Source organism: Pinus tabuliformis, chromosome 6 (genome assembly GCF_031772625.1).
Source record: "Pinus tabuliformis cultivar Carrire ecotype Pingquan chromosome 6, CPIR1, whole genome shotgun sequence".
Taxonomy (NCBI): Eukaryota; Viridiplantae; Streptophyta; class Pinopsida; order Pinales; family Pinaceae; genus Pinus; species Pinus tabuliformis.
Window position 1 is genome coordinate 361,111,228 of NC_142292.1, and position 24,964 is coordinate 361,136,191.

A 24,964-nucleotide genomic window follows, 5' to 3' on the forward strand; every position below is an offset into this window, starting at 1 on the left:
GGCAGTTCAATAGACTCAGAGCGAGGGACGCAGGCTAGCAGTTGAGCAGGGTGCGTCCGGGACGCAGGCTAGCAGTTGAGCAGGGTGAGTCCGGGAAGCAGGCTAGCAGTTGAGCAGGGTGAGTCCGGGAAGCAGGCTAGCAGTTGAGCAGGGTGAGTCCAGGAAGCAGGCTAGCAATGGAGCAGGGTGCTTCCTTCTCTTAAAATCTTTGTTTGTCATTGTTGTTTTCTGGGTTTGGTCCTATTACTGTTGATCTGGTTACTAGAGTTGATTGGGTGATTCTCTCATACTTGATGATCAATTGATGCTTATGGATCCAGTTTGAAAATTTATGAAAAGTGGTCCTTGTAAGAAAAGAAGTAGGGGGTTGTAGCTCCCTTCCAGGAGAGACTGGAAAACGAGAGAGAGTTGTAGCTCTCTGCAGGTTGCAGCCTGCGTACTAGTAAAGGACTGCACCAGTACAAAACCATTGTAAAAGGAGTTTCTAATTTGAAAGAAAATAGAGACATATTGCAGCAGGTGGTTTTCACCCACATTGGGTTTCCACCTTACATCTTGTGTTCTTTGGTGTGACTATCTGTTTTCTTTTGTTCATGCTCATTATTTTATGGTACTGACATGCAAAGATAATTCAAAGAACAAATAAAGAAGATTTATTAAAAGTATTATATAATACTGATTCACCCCCCCTCTCAGTATTATTTCCAACAATAGTTTGGATGACTTGAAGGCTCAAACATAACTAGAAGCTAACTATATACTATGACATTTAACATGTGAAATTTTATTGATGACAGAAACAAACATGTTATATCTAGAGAGCCCAGTTGGTGTGGGATTTTGTTATTCCAACACTAGTTCAAACTACCAGTATTATAATGATGCAATGACTGCTATGTTATTTGTTATCCATATTTATTTCCTTTTGATTGCTGCAATGAAATATGTTCTTAGATTGATGATCATGGCGACTGTAGTTTTTGGGCAATATTGAATAAGATTATAACTGAACAGCAAGTGTCAAATAATGCAGCTGAAGACAACCTGTCTTTCCTTTTGAATTGGTTTGAGAAATTTCCGGAATACAGAGGTGTAGATTTTTACATAACAGGGGAGAGTTATGGAGGTATGACCTAGCGTTATCTTTTAACATATATGTAGATTATGCTCACTTGTTCTTTTAAGCTCTTTAAAACTGTTCATGTTGGTTGTTGTGTATCTTGTTTAACACTAACTATGTTGGTTGATGTAATCTTGCAGGACACTATGTGCCTCAATTAGCAACTCTTGTGATGGAGCACAACAAAAAGCCCAACATCAAGCCCATTAACCTCAGAGGAATTGTTGTATGTCTATCTTCTTTCACAATCATTTTAGGATTCTTCCAATGATGTAGATTTTGTTTACATAAAGCTCATGTGATTATGGCATTCATTAACTACAAAGGGAGGGTCAACCGGGACAACCTTCATAATGAATGTAGCTAATGAAAAGGTTAAGGGCTTTCATTTCTAATCGCGCTATTGGGCAATCTCTATTAAACATGGGTTTTTCTTTCTATTTTAAGCTTTCTAAGCTCAAGATACAGCTTGAAATATAACTCCATTCCATGTTAGTCTTGTGAGGCTTGTACCAAGGGTAAAATCACCAAGGAGATTTGAGTAATATTATGTTGTTGAGAGAATGTGCATTTCATCGTGAAAAAATGAGTTCTTTCTCATGGGGGGCTTTTGTTTTTATTGTTGTAATCAAATCTAATCTATTTGTTTATCTATTAGTGTTCAATCCTTTGTATTGACATTTGCTTTGCCCCTTAAATTGCTTGCAGATGGGAAATATTTTATTAGACATAGATATCATCATAATCAACGATGAATTCTTGTGGTCACATGGTCTCATCTCAGATGAAACTTGCCAGCTGACACAGTCTATGTGCAACAATTCCAAAAGGTGTTGACTGGTTATAAACAATACTGATTGTCTAGAGTGTTACTCAGCCAGGTCAGTGCAATGCCTTATGTCAACTGGTTGTAACCAATATTGGATGACCCTCTATTCATATAAAATTATAAATTGGTTTATATCAACATAATAATTGATTAGTTCTGAGATGAATATGAGGTTGGGTCCATCACTGTGATGCCCAATCACTCAATCAATCTATTAGTTCTTAGATAAATATGAGGTTTGGTCAATCATTGTAATGCCCAATCACTCATCAAACTATCAGTTCTAAGATGAATATGAGGTTGGGTCCATCATTGTAATGCCCAATCACTCATCAATCTATTGATCCCTAGAAATTGAGTTCCACAAGCATAAAGAGGCAGTTAAAAGTTTAGATTCACTGTAGTACATTTTTTCATGGAAGTTACTGTTTACTGTCAATGTATCCAACTTCCCTGCCTCATGTGTATTCCCATCATATGAGGCAGGTTTCCAGAAGGGAAGTTCGAGTCTCTCGGATACATTGACATAGTAGGGTGATTACAGTGGAGCGAACCCGGTATATATATATATATATATATATATATATATATATATATATATATATATATATATATATATATATATATATATATAAGGCACGTGACAAATGCATTCAAAGGTCCAATCGTATTATCTTGGCCAAGCTGAAGTCATGGTGGTTTTTCATTGGATTTCTTATCTAACTTGCAAGAGGTTAATACGCCCAGGATGCACACCCTCTTTGACAGGCTCTAACATCTAACTTGATAGATGAAATTTACAAGGAATTAGAGTGACAGATGACAACATTTTTTATTTGGAGGGGTAGAATATGGGGATCATGATGCAAGGGGATGAGATAAAATCATGCAAATGTAACTACTATTTTTTATTATGTAAGTTTTTCCTTGTTGAAAAAAGTTTAAGACATTGCCGAAATTTGAATTGAATATGGATATGGAGTACAATGCAGGGCCTGGATGCTCATCACTTGGGTATGGAGCATTCATGGAGCATGGTGCTTTTAAATCCGGGGGACACAATGGCGAACTTTTGTGGAGAAATAAGTACTCTTGGAATATAGGTAACAACTCTGTTTTTTCTTGGATTGATTAGCAATAGTTTGGATGACTTGAAGGCTCAAACATAACTAGAAGCTAACTATATACCATGACATTTACCATGTGCAATTTTATTGATGACAGAAACAAACATGCTATATCTAGAGAGCCCAGTTGGTGTGGGGTTTTCTTATTCCAACACTAGTTCAGACTACCCAGTTGGTGTATGAAGTATTTTTACTTCATACAAGGCTAGTTTTGTCTAACGGTTATCAGGTCATAATCACCAAATTTCAAATGGAAATCAAGGACTGAACACCCATTAAGCCATCATGTCCACACAGAATGTAAGTCTCATCCCTAAAGGCGATCTAGCAGGGATAAATTTGCCAGCTAGAAGTCCTGAGAGAGACTTCTGTGGAGAACATAATGTGAAATACTTGCAATTGACTATGTTGTAACATACTTCAACAAATCAATTTATTTTCTTTTGTTTCTACATCAATCTGATTTCTCTACCTTAACACAGTACATTGCATCGTTCGCAAGGACTTTACTCTTATGCAATGAAAATCATGTGATACACTGGGATATCAAGCCAGAGAATTTGTTGTTTGGTTTTAAGGTAATTCCTATGGTTTACATTATATTGTTGTATTGCACTTTGAAACAATTCACTCAACTTTTATCGTCAAATAACTTTGCATCTGCTTTCGCCAGATGAACACCATAATGTCTAGAGTCTAGACATTCTCCAAAAAGGATAAGTTGCATGCTAAATGTGGTGGTAATATTCTGGTCTTATACTGGGATTTAAATACTACTAATTTTTGAGGTTATGGAATGCAGGGTGAACTGAAAATTGTAGACTTTGGATGGTCTATACATACCTTTGGTAGAAGGTGTACCATGTGTGGAACCTTGGATTATTTTCCCCCAGAAATGGGTATTTATGAATTCCCATTACATAGTTAATAAGTCTCCTTAGGTTTAAAGCCATTGAGTTACGGAAATGTTAAACTGTCTGTGGAATATTGTAGTTGAAAAGAAAAAACATGACACTATAGTTGACATTTGGAGCTTGGGGATACTCTGTTATGAGTTTCTCTATGGAATTACACCATTTGAAGAAAAGAAGCAGTCTGATACTTGAAGTTAGGTTTACGTGCCTGGTTTTGTAGTTCTGATTGCGAGACTGTGTCCGAGCTCGATGGCAAATGGGGAGTGGTTTTGCCTCGTTTTCCTGATCAATCGCCTGGTTTGATGGTTTTTTATGGCAAATGGGGAGTGATTTAGCCTAGTGTGAGAGTTGCGCTCTGCTTATTTAAGAGTTCCGAAGGCGATCAGTGTCTGAGCATGTGCAAATGGGGGGAGAGCACGTGGTTTTGGCCATAGTTTGAAATCCAAACACAAACTCCAGACAACCCACGGTGCGATATGACCAAGAATCATCTAGACGGGAGGGTCTGTCAGACGATACTAGGGTAGTTAATGTCGAAGGGTGGAAGGGTGGTGGAGGAATGTGGGGTTGCCGAATGATGGTGGAGGGTGGTGGAAGGAATAGCCGATTGTCGAAGCCAGAAGTTTTATATATGGTATCTAGGTTTAGGGTGTAGCAACCACATGCCATGGAACATAGAAATGTTTTCCAATATAGATGAAAGTGTGAAATCTGAAGTGACATTAGGGAATGATAGCAAAGTCTCTGTCGTGGGAAAAGGAAGAGTTAATATCCTAACAAAGAAGGGGGAGAAGAAGTACATCTCAGATGTTTTCAAAAATGATGTGTGCACAATTTTGGATAGACCTACAAACAGACATTTGATTGCAAAGGTTCATATGAAAAACAATAGAATGTTTCCCCTAAAGATAAGATCGGATTTGAATGAAGAAGGTGCACAAGCACAACTATCAATGAACTCACAAGAGGATGGAAGAAAAGAGGCAGTTGTCACACAAGTGAACTATCAAGTAGAGGTCAAACATGAAAATTTGTTATGGCATTTGAGATTTGGACATCTCAACTTTAGAGGTTTGAATTTGCTGCATAGGAAAGGCATGGTGAAGGGATTACCAATCATAGAAAAACCGAACATCTTATGTGAAGGATGCATCTTGGGAAAGCAACATAGAGAGACATTTCCAGTAGGAAAGTCAGTAAGGGAAAAGACACCTTTGGAGATTGTCCACTCATATTTATGTGGACCAATGCAGACACCATCAATTAGTGGCAGCCACTATGTATTGACCTTTATAAATGACTACACAAGGAAGACATGGGTCTATCTCCTAAAACAGAAAAGTGAAGTGTTTGAGTGTTTTTGCCAGTACAAGGCTCTTGTTGAGAAGAAAAGTGGACACTACATCAAATTCCTCAGGACTGACAGAGGTGGCGAATACATTTCAAATGATTTCCTACGTTTTTGTAGGGAGCATGGAATTCACAAGCAATTTACAACAAGGTATACACCTCAGCAAAATGGTGTAGCAGAAAGGAAGAATATGACTATTATGGAGATGGCAAGGAGTATGTTGAAGGCAAAGCATTTTCCAAATGACTATTGGGCTAAAGTTGTCGCTTGTGCAACATATATCTTGAATAGATGTCCAACCAAAAGCATCTAGAACATAGTTCCTGAAGAGGCATGGAGTGGAAGAAAGCATAGTGTCACTCACATGAGAGTTTTTGGATGTGTGGCTTATGCATATATCCCGGATGAGTTGAGGAAGAAGTTGGACAACAAGGAGGAGAAATGTATATTTGTTGGATACAATGATGAATCCAAAGCATACAAACTCTACAATCCATTAACTAAGTAGGTCATAATCAGCATAGATGTGCAGTTCATAAAAGAGGGAGCATGGGATGGAAGTTTAGAGAAGATAATCAATGTGAAAGCATGTATACCACATGAGGACAAAGAGCAATTAACAACAAAAAGTAATTCCTCAACAGTGACTCCCTATACTCCTATTCAAGTGCAATAAAGCAAGCAACAAGGAACGCCATCAACAAATATTAGGACAACGTCACGCAGTTAAACAAGTGCTTCTCCAAGCACGCCGCAAAGCGCAACACCAAGTGACATGTCAAGCTAATCTTCAACAAGCACAAGAAGACCAAAATTCAAAAATTTAAATGAGATCTATGAGCAAGATGAAGTTGATAGCAGCATTGGTCTAAATTCCTTATTTGCATTATTTTGTCATGTAGATGACCCAATCCATTTTGAAGATGCAGTGAAAGAATAAAAATGGGTTGCAGCAATGGAGGAAGAAACAAAAGTAATAGAAGAGAATGACACATGGGAGTTAGTGGACTTGCTGCGAGGAAAAGAATTCATTGGAGTGAAGTGGGTCTATAAGACCAAGAGCAATGTCGATGGGAAGATTGAAAGGCACAAAGCAAGGCTAGTTGTCAAAGGATACAAGCAGCAGCATGGAAGAGATTATGAGGAGACATTCACACCAGTCGCGAGGATGGAGACAGTGCATACAATTGTGGTGATTGCCACGCAACATAAATGGAAAGTGTATCAAATGGATGTAAAGTCAACGTTCTTGAATGGAGTGCTGAAAGAGGAAGTGTATGTTGTGCAACCGCCTGGTTATGAGGTAGAAGGCCAAGAAGACAAAGTGTATCAGTTGAGGAAAGCTCTTTATGGGCTGAAGCAAGCACCGCATGCATGGTATAGCAGGATAGATGCCTACTTGTTGGACAATGGTTTCGACAAATGTGACAGTGAGCCTACTCTCTACATCAAAGAGAATGATGGTAAGATTCTCATTGTTGTCTTATATGTAGATGATTTAATTTTTACAGGCAGTGATGATTTTCTCATCGCTGATTTCAAACAAGTCATGAAGAATGAATTTGAAATCACTGACTTGGGGTTGCTAAGATATTTTTTGGGCATAGAAGTGAAGCAAACAAAAAATGGCATTTTTATTTCTCAAGCAAAGTATGTGGCAGACATTTTGGAGAGGTTTAATATGCAGAACAGCAAGCCCGCACCAACTCCAACTGTCATGGGGTTGAAGTTGAGCAAAGAAGATTGCAGCAGCAATGTCAATCCGACATTATACAAAAGTATGATAGGCAGCTTGATGTATTTGACTGCCACTAGGCCGGATATAATGTATGCGGTGAGTTTGGTGTCGAGGTTCATGGAGACATGCAAGGAGACACATTGGCAAGCAAGGAAAAGGATTCTAAGGTATGTCAATGGGACAAAACAGTATCGTGTTTTGTACACCACAACAAATGATTTTAGATTGGTTGGTTACATTGATAGTGATTGGGGAGGAAGTGTTGATGACAGAAAAATCACGTCAAGATATATTTTTCATTTGGGTTTCGGAGCCATTTCATGGGCCTCCAAGAAGAAGCCAATAGTTTCATTGTCAACAACAGAAGCTGAATATGTCCTTGCAACAGCAGCAACGTGTCAGGCAGTTTCGATGAGACGAATGTTGAGGGATCTTCGCCACGACCAAGAGGGAATGACAATTATTTTATGCGACAACACATCTGCAATTGCATTGTCAAAGAATTCAGTTTTTCACAAGAGAACCATCTTGCATATTGATGCTAAATATCATTTTATCAGAGAAATTGATTAACAATGATGAAATTGTGTTGTAGCACTGTAGGTCACAGGAACAATTTGCTAATATTTTCACAAAGCCATTGGCACATGAAAATTTTGTTTATCTCAGAGATTGTTTGGGAATTGTCAATGGTGGCAGTTGTTATTAAGGGGGAGTGTTAGAAATAATAATCCCAACCACTGCCCTAAACACACTGACAAACACCATGCTTACCCAGTCAACCACTCCACGGTTGCGATTTTGTTTGCAGGAAGAAGGACTAAAGTCAGAACAAAAGGATTGAAGTCAGAGCAAAAGTACAACAATGACCATTCCGCAGCAGAGGAGTTCAAGAATTTAATAAATCTTGGTAAAGAGATATGGGCAAACATTTACTTTCACTGTTGGCCACACTCCACAACACCTGCAAGTTCAAAAAATCATTTACTATGTAAAATCGCCCATGTTGCCTTTAAATATTTTCTCTGTCATGTAATTAATGTCAAATTGATTTGTTAAGATAAATATGCAAGTGAAAGTCATTTGTAATGTTGGGCATTTTGGGCAAGTTAGAGAGGGAGACTCTGTGAGGTAGTGAGGAGAAAATCGTGGATGAAATATTGGTGAGCGTGTGAAAACTAGTTTTACGGAGTTTTACAAAGGTTTACTCCGCAACCTAGTGAAGTGTAAATCACAATAAGTCTTTTGTGTTTTACATGGAGCAACAACTTCCAATAGTAGATTTACGAAAACCTCTTTTGTTTTACTCTGTTTTGATGTGACGTAACATTTATGTTTTAATTAAGTCCCTGTGTGGTTGGGGCATTCCGCAACTTCTTTGCATACTTTGTGACAATCGATTTGAGAGTGAAGACTTCTCTCCTCTACCTCCCTGTAAAATTTATTTTTTCAATCAATTCTCAATATTTTCACACTCTTGTTTTTCCGGGCAATCGCAACGACAGGAGAGTGCTAACTAAACCTTTTGAGAGATGATCTTTCAAATGCTTTTACCTGCTATGACTGCACACATCAAGAGTACAACCAACAGTATGAGGGCTATGAAGAGGGTCGCGTAGGGAACTGCGAACCATATCCTCTTGGCCAGATGGTTTTCCAATTCCAAATCCAAATCCAAATCAGTACTCTTGAACTTCAACTTCAGAAGGATGTAAATCTCATTACTCATATGCCATATTACAACTAATACCAACGCTCCAATATTTCCCCCACACAGTTCCCAAACCCGAAAGGACCACCCGAGGAAGTAGATAACTAATGAAAAAACATATAACTCTTTTGCTCTCACTGAACAGTGGATCGTCAAACAAAATATATACCTGGTCATTTTTTAAGTCATTGTCATCTGAATTTACATTTATATTGAAATTGTCAATAAAACAGAGCAACTGGATAAAGAGAGAGCTAATAACCAGAGATTCACCTGGGATCCAATAGGCTTTCCTCTTGAAAGCCTTGTACAAATCCAAAGAGAGCAACATAGTAAATATGAGTGCGCAAATGCAGGATACGATAAGATTTATGGAGAAATATAGATTTTCTCATAATAAATAGTCGATGATGATGATGATGATGGTTAACGTCCACTAAGACCAAAAATTGGTCTATCGGACCTAAAGAAACAAATTATTTATTTTGAATTAAGATTTTATTCCTATGCTCAAAAAAGCTTGGAGAGAAGCCTCCCGAGCTCACTATAATTTTGACATTGTAAAAGGTTAGGAAGGTCAGTATTGTAACAAAGATTGTGAAACTGAGATCTAATGTGGTTGTACGCGGGGCACTCTAAGAGGAAGTGGTTTTCATCCTCGATGTTCCTATTCTCACATATATGGCAGATCCTTTCCATCCATGGCGTTTTAGGAACTGCCCAACGACCCGTTTCACTGTGGAGCTCATGAGAATTCGTTCTAATCATTGCTATATTAATTTTCTTCTTTCAGCTAGTTAAAATAGAGAGATACTTTTGATCTTCTAGGGTGGGGTTGATGACCTTCTTATAATAACTTAATTTTCTTTTAGCCGCTAAATCTTTCTCACACCACATTTTTTCTTTGAACTTAGAAGTAACAATATATTTAATGTTATTTATGTTTTTCAATGCATCATTCTCGTTGATCTCCCAATAGTTTAACTAGGCCCTTGTGTCTTTATGCCACCCCCGATTGAGCCTTAGGTGGTTTTGGCTGGAATTTAAAGCTAGCTTAGGAAGTCTATGGTTGTCTATGTTATTGAGTTTGTGCTTGTACAACAGAAACCTAATCATAGCTAGGCTCTCAATAGGGGAAATACCTGCTTCTATAAGGAGAATAGGATAGGGTGTATTAGTATTAATTTTCAAGCTATAAGTTATAAAACACTTCTGGATTTGCTCAATCTTTCTCCATGATTCTCTGGAGATGCTGCAACCCCAAACCTCACAACCATATAAGATAACAGGAGTGACTAAAGTTTCAAAGAGGAACTTCTTTTTATCCCACATTACAAGGTTTGTTGTTTTACAATTATTTTCAAGACCAAAATAAGCTTTCCACCCCCCATTAATCCTTTTCTCAATGCTATGGTTCCAATTGAGCTTGTGATGAATATCAATTCCTAGGTACTTGTAAGAATACACTTCCTCCAAGTTATTATTGTCATACATAAAATTAGCGTAAGTGTCCTTCTTGGATTTGATAATCATAACTTTTGTTTTGTCAGTGTTAATAGTCATACCCATGGTAGAGCAGAAATCCTTAAGAAGCCTGAGTTATCTAAGACAATGAGTTATCTAAGACAATGAATTTGTAAATTATACTAATTTTATAGTTTAATTTAATTTTATAAATTTATAATTATAATTATAATTATTTATTTATTTATTTATGTATTATAATTTTAATTATCAATATTTATTTCTCATATTTATTTATTTTTTTAATTTTATTTTTTGATTAAGTTAAAATGTTTATTTTGATGTGACAATATGGCTATCATACTCCACGATAGAACATATTTCCCATTAATGAATAATTAAATTGATGAATGTAAAGTTTATCTACCAAAAAAAGTTTATTAATATCTTCATTTTAAAACTAAATTATTATACTTTTAATTTAAATAATATATCTTAAAAGTTCCTCTCAGGAACCCTATATATAATATATTACAACCCTATGGAAGCTCAACACTTCAGATTTTGGGAGGTCATTACTTCAGAACACACAGTTGCAGTGGTTACAACATCGTAGTGGATGTGTAGAAGCATCCGCAGTGTGAGATGTGGATCTATAGATCAGTTCTCAGTTGCAGTAGTTGCAGCAGCATGAGATCAATGGAAGCACAGAGCATTCCTATAAAAGGTCTATAGATTATAATAAATTTAATTTAAATAATATATCTTAAAAGTTCCTCTCAAGAACCCTATATATAATATATTACAACCCTATGGAAGCTCAACACTTCAGATTTTGGGAGGTCATTACTTCAGAACACACAGTTGTAGTGGTTACAGCATCGTAGTGGATGTGTAGAAGCATCCGCAGTGTGAGATGTGGATCTATAGATCAGTTCTCAGTTGCAGTAGTTGCAGCAGCATGAGATCAATGGCAGTGCAGAGCATTCGGATCTTTTTCTAGACCAAACAAAAGGTCTATGGTCTTCACCAACCTATAAAAGCCATTCAAAGATGTTACTTCCAATCAGACATCCCTTAGATGAAAATAAGCATAAGCAAGTTGCTAATGTAACTTAGCCTAAGTTTAAAGTTAGGAAAAACACATATGTGTTATGTTGGCTTATTGAGCAAAAGAAACATTAGAAAAAGTAAAGTAAATTACATTAATCATTATATTTGTAGCCCTTGATCTCAAGTGAGGCTAGATCTAATCTCGCTTGTCAATCACTTTGGAGATTAGGGTTAGGGATTTAACCAAATAATGACACTAACATCGGCCCTATTAGGGATGGTAGCTCCCTGGAGGTGTCAAGAACATCGTAGATGAATTGCCTAACCATGTGGGCCAATACGATAAAAAATTAACAACCAAACTGAACACTGAAAACTTCAATCCAAACTATCAGATCATGAGAGCCTTAGGGCCTTCTCCTCAAGCTTTGGGAGGATGCAAATAATGACACTAACATCGGCCCTATTAGGGATGGTAGCTCCCTGGAGGTGTCAAGAACATCGTAGATGAATTGCCTAACCATGTGGGCCAATACGATAAAAAATTAACAACCAAACTGAACACTGAAAACTTCAATCCAAACTATCAGATCATCAGAGCCTTAGGGCTTTCTCCTCAAGCTTCAAACCTTGACGAATTCTGTCATCACTTGCTAAAAACTGAACTTGAAAGAAATTTGTTGCTGAAACAAAATCAATTTTGTTTATGACCATATTGAGATATATTTTTAATTTAAATAATATATCTTAAAAATAACTCTGGTACCTTGCTGCAAGCTTCTGTCAGCATATATCCCCCTATAATAATAAATGAATAATATAATATAATTATAGGGGGATATCACCTCTTAGTGAGTTATTTTTAAGATATATTATTTAAATTAAAAATATATCTTAAAAATGGTTTATGGTCAAACCTAGTCAATAACCCTCAATTCAAGTCTCCAATTTGCATAACAACTCAGCCTAATATGATTTTCCCTAGGTTGAAATTTGACCTCCCAGAAATAGTTTAGAAACCCATAAATTCAGCTTCCCAGTAAGCACAGAAATTAAGGCTGCCCAAAATGTGTTGCCTAGAAAATTTTCCAGAAACACACATGCGAGCTAAAAGTGAGAGAGAGATATTTACTATCACGAATTTCAACCTAGGAAAAATCATATTAGGATGAGTTGCTATGCAAATTTGAGACTTGAATTGAGGGTTATTGACTAGGTTTGACCATAAAATATTTTTAAGATATTTTTATCACTGAGTGTTTTAATATCACCTCTTAGTGAGTTATTTTTAAGATATATTATTTAAATTAAAAATATATCTTAAAAATGGTTTATGGTCAAACCTAGTCAATAACCCTCAATTCAAGTCTCCAATTTGCATAGCAACTCATCCTAATATGATTTTTCCTAGGTTGAAATTCGTGATAGTAAGTATCTCTCTCTCACTTTTATCTCACATGTGTGTTTCTAGAAAGTTTTCTAGACAACACGTTTTGGGTAGCCCGAATTTCTGGGCTTAATGGGAAGTTGAATTTATGGGTTTCTAAACTATTTCTGGGAGCTAAAATTTCAACCTAGGAAAAATCATATTAGGATGAGTTGCTATGCAAATTGGAGACTTGAATTGAGGGTTATTGACTAGGTTTGACCATAAACCATTTTTAAGATATATTTTTAATTTAAATAATATATGTTAAAAATAACTCACTAAGAGGTGATATTAAAACACTCAGTGATAAAAAGTTCAGTAATATAATTTTGACAACTTAAATACTTGAATATCGATTTCTTAAACCAAAAATTAAACACACAATCATCTTCAATTTACACAAAAAAAAAAATATTTTTTCTTAAAATTAAAATTATAATTATAATTAATATATATATAAAATTGTAAAATTAAAATTTAATATACCTATACATATATCATTATTAATAACCTAAAGCTCACTCCTGCAGAAGACGACACTCCTAGCTAGCCACCAGATATATGCTATGTAGCCAACCGTACAGTCGTGGCTAGCTTTCACGGTCTATCCATTGATGTTAACATGTTGTGAATCAAATAAAAAGGTATTTCTATAAGATCTCGCTTCATTTACACTGAGTACGTTCAAGTTACCAGGAATATGAATATTATGCGGAAAATTATATTTTTTTATTTTTTTTTAAATAATTTAAAAAATGAAATGCATAAAATTAATTTCAACGACTCAAAGGCGCCTCTTATGTCCATCTTGGATAACATTGCCGCCATATGGACCTCCGTCTATGGACACATTGCCGCCATATGGATCTCCGTCTATGGACACATCGACACTTGAATATGTCTGTCTCATACAGATCTCCTTATATATGAATCTTCCTGATCACATAGCTAATGTTGTTTCAGTATCTCTACACATATGCTATTTTTGTTTCTCTATACACTATTTTGATGTCCCCATATATTTGCATGTTTTGTCAATGTTGCTGATATCTACAAGGGCTTATGATACTTCTGTGCCCACGGGCAGCTGATCGACGGATCAATTATATGTACTATCAAGTAATTATATTGACTCAATATAAAATATTGCACTTTTTTTCTCTTGAAAAAAAACAAAAAAATTAATTTAATAATTTTGTTTATAATAAATTAAACATAAATTTAATATTGGTAATCGAACTCTTTGTACAGTTCTTTTCAAATAGTTTGATAAACTGCAACCAGTGTGATTAGCTAGTGATGTAATCGGCTAAGTGTTCTTTTTTCGTTATTAAATAAAAAATGATAAAAAATTACATATATTTAGAAATATACCTAAAATCAAAATATTTTAATGAAATACCAAAGTTTTAAGATGAAGTATATCTACATAATATGATGTGTAATTTTCTATCATAATTTTATAATTCCATCCAAAAACTTATTTTAAATATTCATAAAATTATTTTTATAAAACGAATATTAAAATTATATTAAATTTTCAAATACTTCACATGTATTTAGTCATATTATGAATTTATTACTGGTACATATTAAAAAAACTACAATCCTATAACTACTATCTTATACTTAAATTAATATGAAATCTAAAGTTTGAAACATATTTTTAAAATAAATATTAGTTTATTAATAAATATCAGTGCGCAAACGCAGGAGACAACCAGATTGATGAAGAAATATTTATGAAAAACCCTCTCTTCTCCGTTGGTCATATTGGGACAGATTTCTTGGTTCCAGCAAGGAAATGTGGATTTTGTATTTTACAACGATAAGTTGCCCTATTAGATTATAAGTAGAGAGGAAGCTTTTAAAGATGAAGACAGTCATCGTAGAAAAAACTATGTAGAAAACCAAAAAAGTGGTTGCGTACTGTGTGTAGAAAACGAAAAAAGTGGTTGCGTATTGTGTGCAAGTTGTGAGATTACACCATATGTGGACGAAATGAAATGGAGTCGTCTACATAGGAGGAGGGAGGAATTATTTTGATAGTGAAAAGTGGCTCGAATTTTGGCAAAAAAATTTCAACAAATCTTATAAAGGCAGTGTTTGAATCATGTTTTTGATGGTGGAAATGGATTCAGCACCATCAGAAACATCTACCACACCTAAAATTTTGGAGTTTAACAACTATAACTTGGATTTACAAAAATCCTTGCCGGATTTTCTCCAAGTATGACTGAATTTCTATAACTTTCCAAGCAATTCCTCCAGCTAGTTAGACTAGGCAAATGGAATTGCGGGAAATCTTTAAAACGCAGAGGAAGCAACCTAGAATGGAATAACCAGTAATGTTATTGAAGCAAATCTCGGTGCTTTCAATGACGTTGTATAACAACGACAAGAGTTAACCAACCTGCGATAGGACATTAAATGCCCCTATGGTGGCTGGTTCACATGCATACTCCATACCCCGATTTGAAAGCCCGTGCAGATTCATCAATTATGACCCATACAACTGCATTCAATAGAGACTACGGACAATCGATGGGCATCCATTACGGACAAGGTGGTTTTTAATGCATCCAAAGTGGAGTGGAGGTTACCGAGTTGGTCTTTCCCCAAGCTTCAGAATCATAGTGTTTTGTCTTGTCAGGTTGTCTCTAACTTATTTTGTCTCATATGGGTACATGTGGAAAATTGTCACATCTCTTAATAATATCATCATATAAATCATTGTAAAAATTAAAAATAAAAATTGATTTCATATATGACTGTAATAAATAACCCAAAGGAGTACACCTGACACCTTTATTCTATGGATTTAATTACTACATACAAGCCTTACGCAAAGTGTAAATGCTATATTGTACATGGTAAATATAAGCTTTGGAGTTTCCCCATACTGAAATAATATACTCTAGTGATTTCATTGTAACATTTAGTTATATTTCTATGGTTAAATCCAAGGTTTGTTATACCTAAAATCTAATACATTTAACTTGGTTTCCCCCTAGAGTTGGCAGGACCAGAGATTTTGGGTTCTTCCAACTGCCATCCAACTGTTGGGCACCTTCTAAGGAAGGTATCCTCATCTACAGTCCTCCGTGAGGCAATTCCATCGGACGACGTTGATTGGAACCTTATCTCCTTTGACATTTTATTTTCTAAGTGGTTTTGGCATTTCCCTCTCTGTTCGACAGAGCCTTCTAGTTCCAACCCATGTCTTCAGGGTTTCAAGCAGGTTTTGCTTCTGCCTCTCTGTGTTGTTGACGAAGTTATTTCTGCTCCTTCATAGCTCCACCAAGACTGTATACTCGGCTGCTAGGTCTCTAGAGATCATTCCGGTACTTATCGCTCAAAAGGAGTCACCCTGTCACAGCAGTCCAACCCAGGCAATCGATTTTCCCTTATACTTGGAATATTTCACTTCAATGTATTCATTATTCATTTCTTTAATTAGTTGTTCATTTGGATTGTCAGGTTCTACTGGAGGGTTTCATACTGCACGAGTATGCTTGCTTAGAAACGGAACGCTACTTCCTCACGCAAGTCCGAGGGTTGCAGACCTACTTCTCTATCTAGACACTGGGTAATGTGAAGGGTTCTCTGGTGAAATATTGGGTTGAAGAGATTCAAAGTCATAGAGATATCGGTTTTGTCATGCTACCTTCTTAAGTTTCTCTTCAATTAAATTACTCTCAGACTTATATCTTGTTGAGGCACATCTTTTTCTATTTCCTATGTAAAGACACCCTGCAGTATTTTTGTTCTGTGCATAGTATCGTTGTTTCCAATTGAAAGGATTCTCGGTGGGCAACTTGAATTGGGTTTGCAACTTCCCATTGTAAAGTAAATCATGTTTAAGCGTATACCAATTGGAAGAAGGTGATTTTGCATTCTGAGTTTTCTAGTTAGATATAGAGCTCTATTACTATGAATTTATGTACCTTATATTTTGAAAGTTACAAGGTTTGTGCATTTATGGAAAGGGCTTTTACCTTTGCACAATTTTATTATTTACACAGAGGTTTGTGGCATTCATCTGAACTGGTTTTCCTTCTTTGTTTAAAGAGAGCATTAGTCGTTTACCCACAATCAATTATTATGGTCTTGAATTTGTTTATATGTTTCATACCATCTTGTTTCAGTATTTGTATCTGCATGCTTTTTTGGGGTTTCTACCCACGTCCTAACATGAACAATACTCATTAATTTACTGTGAATATTTGATAATTCACAGCAAAGTCTTTTCTATGCTTTCACTAGATGACCCATGCTCGTTTGGGGTTAAATTTCCTGGGTTCAAAATTCAATTGTTTCCTGAATGGAATCTTTTTTTTATAAATAAATCTTGTTCATTTTACCTTAATGTCAATTTTGGTTCTCTCTTTTCCTTAAGAGGCAAATTCCTCTCGGTTTCAGTTCAGTATAATTTGGTAGGCTTGATTTTTCCTTGGGGTTTAAATTGATGTTCGTTGCTTGCATTTTCTTAGTTAACAAAGCACTAAAAGGGTCGTGATCTACATTTTCTTTTCTGGGTTGTTTGTAAGCAGTATTTGTTTATTTCTTTTCTAGAACAGTAACCCTCTCCATTTGAAAGTTTATAAAACACTTTCGAAGAGTTATGAGAGTTTCTTGCTTTCTAGTTTAATGCTTTCTTAAGGAATAATATATATTATATAGCCTTAGGAAGTGGATTCTCCTCAAAGATGACTGCTAATCTGATTATAGATCTTACTTAATTTCTTTAGAATTTCCTTGGTTAGACTAACTTCTTTTAGATAGCTAGCATGCTAATTATATACTTTTATTGGTAGTAATTAGGCCTTTACTGAATTAGCACATTTAACCTTTTTCAAACATAATACATGTCTTTATTTCAACAGTACATTTAACTTTCAAAAAGAAGTAAATACTTATCTGATTTCTGTAGCAATTACTGTCGACTACTTAGTCCCAGTTCGACTATAATTTGCCGAAATTTCCTCCCAACCTTGAGACCAACTTTCAAGCTTGAGTCTCCCCCCGAGTTTTTCCTCACATGTAGGATTTTTCCTTTAAGACTAACGGTCTTAACATGCCACAACTATTTGGTCTTAATGAGACTTAGCTTTATGAACCCGTCTGACATATCAACACCGTATCTTCAGTTCCATTTCTTTTCTTGATCTCAGGTACGCATATCCTCTTGATCTCTTCCTTGAGAATAAATCTTCAAGGAAGTAGTTAGGGATAGATGGTCCGCCTACCCTAACTACCTGACATGTGAGAATTACATGATTTTCATCATCAAGACATTCACTTCATGCATATATTAATCAAAATAATAAATATATAAACTTATAATAATAATATCTAGTTTGTTAACTATAGTAATTGAATATTTACAATTATTGGGGACATCACAAAAATGTAATATTATCTGTAAATATGTTGTAAGTGAAATTCTAAGTGTCATTAGTGGAATGTGAAAGGTCATCATGTTATGTAATGAGTTATTTGTAAATAAGTTGAAGAGTCATGAGGGTAATCAAAGAGTCACAAAGAGGAATGTGACATATCACCCCACCCTTTGTTATAAATAGAACCTCATAACTCATAGAATAGGCTTTTGGGAGCCAAGATTTTGGCTAGGATTAGGCTTAGGCTTAAAAAAAAAAATGGGAGTATTGTGACGAGCCTTGGCTTCTCCACAACGTATAGAAAGTATACTTCTTTGAAAGAGAAGGTGTTTTTGACTGTAATGTTCCACTATTGGTGCTGGTGGTTGCCAATGGTGTATGTATGGATGGAAATTTCACTTATAAAAATAATATCAGAGCCAACACGCTTTCATCCATATGTTGTTATTATAGTTTGACTATTCTAGTTTCTTTAGCAATGTGTGTTGTTTAACTTACGCGTTTTCTTATGAACTGCTTTGTATGAAATTGTACGAAACCTATTGAACACGTGTTCTTGGATTAACCCGTCACTTTAATTTGTGGACTATTCCACATTCTAGCATGTGATTTCATTCAAATTGTGTGTTCCTTTCAATCTGTGTACTATTACAGGATTTGAAGGGGCACACTTCCTTTTCCCCTCTGTGTTAGAACCCACATGCATCACACTTGACTCTCTGCAAGGTCACACACTTGCTCTCACCCAAATTTATCTTAATTATCTTTGCACGCTACCGCGGTCAAGGCATTACACTACCACCCACTATTGGGAATCCTACTCCAAACTGTTTGATGTCTTGTTGGGACTTCTTATCGGGGAGATCCCCTGAATGTTGGTGGGTCCAGCACCATCAACAACTAGAAACCTAACTATTAACCATAAATTTATAGAAGAAAAACAGAATTGATGTAAATTACAACCAAAGTGAGGTGCATAATTGTTCCATCCAATGAGATATATATTTTCTAAGTGGCTAAAAAACAAAATAAATACAAAAATAGAGTGCAAATATTTGGATCCTATGGTATTATGCTTTTGTTGTTCCGAATATTTTTTTCCTAAATGACTTGTGATGGAACTTTTATGCTTGTTGATTGAATATCTCCATTATACTCCCCAATCCTTAATCCATCTCAAGGCCCTCTTTTGAGAGGCAATTTGTTGTCATATTTCTCTCCCTGTAAATACGAGAACATGTAAAAATCAAGAAAGAGTGAACGAGTCGCATGTATTCCTCTAGAATAGGCATGAGAATAATGTTCTTGCATACTTGATTTTTGTTAAGCCAATTAATAGTGAGCATAGAGTCCCCAAAAACATGAATATGAGTGCATAAAGCGAATAACAACAATTTTTTACAAGCGAGGAGCTTCACCTGGTTGTTGGTCCCTTGGACAAACCCAATTTTAACCTGATAAAAATGAGCCTCTGTGAGAAAGAGGATGAATCCTCCTCCACTATGTTGTCCATTATTGTTCGAAGCTCCATCAAAGTAGGCCCGCGACCTTGCTTGATCAATGATTTCTATCCTGATCTCTCTAGGGGGGGCTAGGAAATTTTCTTATGGTAAATGACTTAAGATAATGAGGGATTTAATAACAACATGCTTAGGTACCAAAGGTTTGTACTGGAAAATGGCCTTTTTTTTTGCCATCCACACCCTCCAACATATGATTAGGAGAAGGGGTTTGATAGCATTACAATTGGGGTTTGCTAGTCATGCCTTCCAAAACTCCTGAAAGTCCTCTCCTTCCCATGCACTTGTGTGTCCCATTACATTCATGCATTCTTTTCAAACCTGCTGATAGAAAGGGTAGGTCATGAATAGATGTGATGCATTTTCACCCTTTTTTTTACATAAGGAACACCATCCTAACCTAATCATAAATATTCTTTGTGAGATGTTCCAAGTGGGGACCTTCTTCTCCACTAGACACGACATTAGTAACTTGGATTTAGTAGGAAATTTGGATTGCCATACCACTGTCCAGCATAATATTTGATTTGCTAAGACTCTATGATCCATTAGGGAGATATATCCAAGCTTAAGGGTATATATTCCTATAGGGGAGATTCTCCAAATTAGTTCATCTTCTCTATATGTCAGTCTTATATGATGGTTTGGCAGTGCTTCCATGTAGTATTTCCAGACATATCTCTACTCCTCCTCTAATCCCATATCACTGGAAGATATCCATCCTTATCTCTGTATAAATGAATTTACAGGGTTGGCAATGTGAGCGATTTTTTAGTATCCTTTTTCGCTTAGAATTTCTATTAGAGGGAGTGGGAATGAGTGACTTTGGTCACTACTAGGCATGGGATCGAGGCTAAGTCTCACTTTGTCACCTCTATTAACCCTCCATGCCAACCCTTTGCTAATGATATCAAAATAATTGAGGACAACCCTCTAGACTACTGAGATATTGGCCCTTGGCTTGTCAACCCTTCTTATCTAATCTTCCAATGAGCATGGGGCTATGTATTTTTAGATGAATACCGATGTTCATAAACTTTGCATTGGGATTAGCCTCCATCCACATTTGGAACTCAAGACTTTTGAAAATAAGAAGATGTTCTTTAGGCACCAGCCTCCCAAGAGTTTTGGCATAACAATTTATCCCATTTGACCCAAGGTAACACCCATGTTCCTGCTTCCTAGCTTAGAGAAAATTTTATCAGATTCTTTTGATTTTTTCTAGGATACATTTGGGAATCCATGCAAGAGATGTCCAACAAACGGGGAAGGATTCTAAGATAGATTTGATCAAGAATATATGACCAACCTTAGAAAGCCATCTTAGACACCAAATTTTCAATTGTTTTTCCACTTTGACAATGAGCCAATGCTAATATTCCTTGTTGTAACAATCTAGTTTGAGTTGAAACCCCAAGTACTTCGCACCTTCCCCTGGAGATTTAGATTCAAAAGGGAGGATCTGGGTGAAATGGAAAATCTCTTCATCTTCCAAATGGTGGTAGGATATTAGAGAATGGAGGTTGTTTATGGGCATACCTGTGGCTTTTCCATATAAGGAGAGAGCCTTCAATAGTATGTTTATCTCTCATAGAGACCCATTGTAAAAGATAAGAATTCCACCTACAAAGAGGAGGTGAATGGTAGTTAGTGTCGGGGCAATGAGAGATCTTTGAAAGTTCCCAAGCATTTTCACCTTTGTCAGAAGACACCTTCTCTATTAAAAATTTATGGTGGACAAGTTTTTGACTCTAATATTTACAATGATGACCAACAATTATATTTTTTTGTTATTATAACTCATACTTTTGTGATAATAAACAATTTTCAAATCCTACTTTTGAAAAGAAAATGTAATTTATCATATTAAATTAAAAAGCAACACACTCTCTCTCTCTCTCTCTCTCTCTATATATATATATATATATATATATATATATATATATATATATATGTGTGTGTGTGTGTGTTATATTTCATATCGAAATATACATCATGCAAAGTATATTTGCATAAAGCTTCAAAAGATCAAGAAAGATTAATCTACACAAAACAAAAAGGTCCTCAATTCTCCATCATCATTTTAACTCATAATATCATCATATTTCTAATGCTACTACCTCCAAGGCCTATCCCTCAAAGTATTCATGGATTTCCAAAACTACCTAACAATCATGAACGACCAACCAATGAGAGTGTTCAACTCTCAATATATGTGATGACAGTTGAATATCCTAATTTCGCTTTCAATCTAAAAAAAAATATGGAGGGAAAATTCCAACCTTTCAATTTATCCAATTCACAAATAGTTATAAGTCCTCCACATGTAGAGCTTTTTTGCCTCATAAAAATTTGCAGTTTATACCAAAACATAAAATTTAATTAAATTATTAAATCTTCTCCCCACACATATACATCTATAATTTTTTATTAAAAATATTATTTTTAAATTTTCCTTAAAATATATAATTTAGTTTTATAATTTCAAAATTTACTATCACAATTTCAAATATATCATCTAAAAAGAATTTATTTTCAACTTTAATAAAATATATCATTTAAAACGTACTTATTTTTTACCTTCATAAAATATATAATTTAAAAAACACATATTTTTAATCTTAATAAATTCCAATAATATAAAGTTAATATTATTTATATATCATAAATTTTAATTTTAATTTCATTTAATTTTGGATAAATTCTATAGTTATATAGTTAAATGTGTTTGTTTTGTCTTTTTTTTCATGGAAGAACTAATCTTTTTAGAAAATTTAGATATAGTTTGTAAAAACGAAATTTTCACTTTATTAAATATATTAAAATATTAATTTATATTTAATAAAATATATTTTTTATTTTTCTATTTAAATATTAATTTATATTTAATAAATTATGTTTTTAATTTTTATAATTTAATAGTTAAATAAATTTTTTTTACACAGCAAGAAAATTTATCATAATTTAGTTGTCAACTGAGTAATGAGGAAAATCATAATTGACTACTATTTGGGAATGCAGGGGTCATCATTATTGTTATTCAAGGAAAACCATGTCACTTGAAATGTCTTGTTCATAGCATGGTAGGATTTCACTCTTACTAGATGGCTTTAAATCGTGGATCATTAACTTATTTTCTTATATCCAAGGCAAATAATCTGTAAAAAAAAAAAGAAATCATACTCCAAGGCATAATAAAATATTTTTCTATTACATACATTGAAGATACTTTATAATTAAATGTTACTTAACTGTATTTAAATGTCTTATTATCATTTTCAAAATACGTCATATCTAGTCAATCATATAAATTAAGTTTAAATAAGTCTCGAAACACTTATCTCATGATATATTAAATATAACTAAGTTGATAAAAAATCAGTTAAATTATAACTTTATTTTTTAATAATAATAATAATAATAATAATAATAATAATAATAATAATAATAATAATAATCATTAAACATATATAATTTTAAAAAATATGTGACAAATTCTTAATTATGGAGATTTATCTCATTTTATTATCAATTTTTTAACTTGTAAATAGACTTTATTACAATACTACAAATTACTGTTATACCATGTCTAAAATACTATAAGATCTAAATCATACTTATTACTACTACATATCTAAAAGATTATAACGGATCTTCATATAACTACTAATAAAAATCTTAAAAAAAACACTTTTAAAATATTTCAGGAAGCTTAAATCTCTATCATTTTTTAATAATAATTAAAAATTAAATTAAAATTAAAAAAATAAATAAAATAAAAAATAAAAAATAAAAAATCACTTCTTATTGCCCATGTATTTAGCTTAAAATATTTCAAATCACCGGATATAAACAACGGCATGAATGGCTAATGCCATAGTCTTGATAATTTACACTTTATCAACATATATACAACATAATAGATATAATATATAGATGAATGACTAATGGCTAATACATGCATGAAAGCCTTCCTATTTTGGCGAACATATATACAACACATACACATCATAGGATCGAAAGAACCGGAGACGAAATGGAGAGCGCTAGGGTTTACCAGTTTACAACAACCAAATAGGCTGCCGACACACTGGACGAACTCGTCCCTGCAACGCTAGGCAATCTTGCCTATGGCACAGACCAGGTTGTGCAGACTTTGGTGGATGGGATTGGCTCACTCCAACAGGCCTCTCACTGGAAATAGCTGAAAGGCATTGTAGAGCAGGCAAAAAAGACCAAGAACGGCGGAGAGTCGGCCGACGACGCCTTTCAGGTCACGGATCTTGGCCACAAGGGCGTTCTAGCAACGGTGCACAAAACTTGCTGATACCAGATATTAGGGAACACAACCCTTCTGGCAGAATGACCTCCATAGCGGAAGAAGCAAAAAAAAAATAGAAATAGGAGAATACAAAGCAGAAATGGAGGAGCAAAAGATACAGAACAACACACCAAATGAAGAGAAAGACCTCAACAACCCTCTTGCAGCACTAAGAAACTCAACCAACAGGAATGGAAATAATCTGCATCAAGCAAACTCATGGATCAGAAAGATCTAATTGTGACAAAGACTCTCTCATTCATACAAGTGAAAATCAGTGTTCCATTGTAACCACTCCCAACACCGGAGGTTGGGAAAAGTGGAAAACAAGAAAGGGAGAAAAGAATAATAGCCATATTTTTTATTTTTTACTTTTTGTCTACTTCGTGTGAAAATAAGGACAGACCATATGCATATGCTTTTTTTGCATCTGCAACATGTAATTTTGTCATATGAATAAAATTAAGAATTTTTCCAAGATGAAAGAAACACATGCCCATCATATTAACTCCTAATTTTTACACACACTCAAATTTGCGTTCAACCATCTAACAAACTCTTTGGCTCCATTTTTGAAGTTGAATGACGCTATTTGAAACCTCTACAAACATCACTCATAATGACAAAAATACAAAAGATGAATGGAAAATGAGAACAAGATTACGCATTATTTTTAAAAAGAAAACTAATAACTAATTACATACTTTTGGATTATTACATATTGTTTTTAAAACGAAAACTAATAAACAAGCCTAACGCAATCTCATGCGTCACTCAGTAAAGTACCTATGAAAATTTTGAGGTAATTATTTAGACGGTTATAGAGTTAACTCCAAGGTTATGGCAACCGACAACAAATAACCTACTATCATATAAAAAACAATTTAAACTACTCGAGAATACAGTGAACTCCAGAATACAGTGAGGGAAGAAACAAATAAAAGCGTTTCCATGGAAAGTGTGGAAAGTGTGAATTCACTGGGGA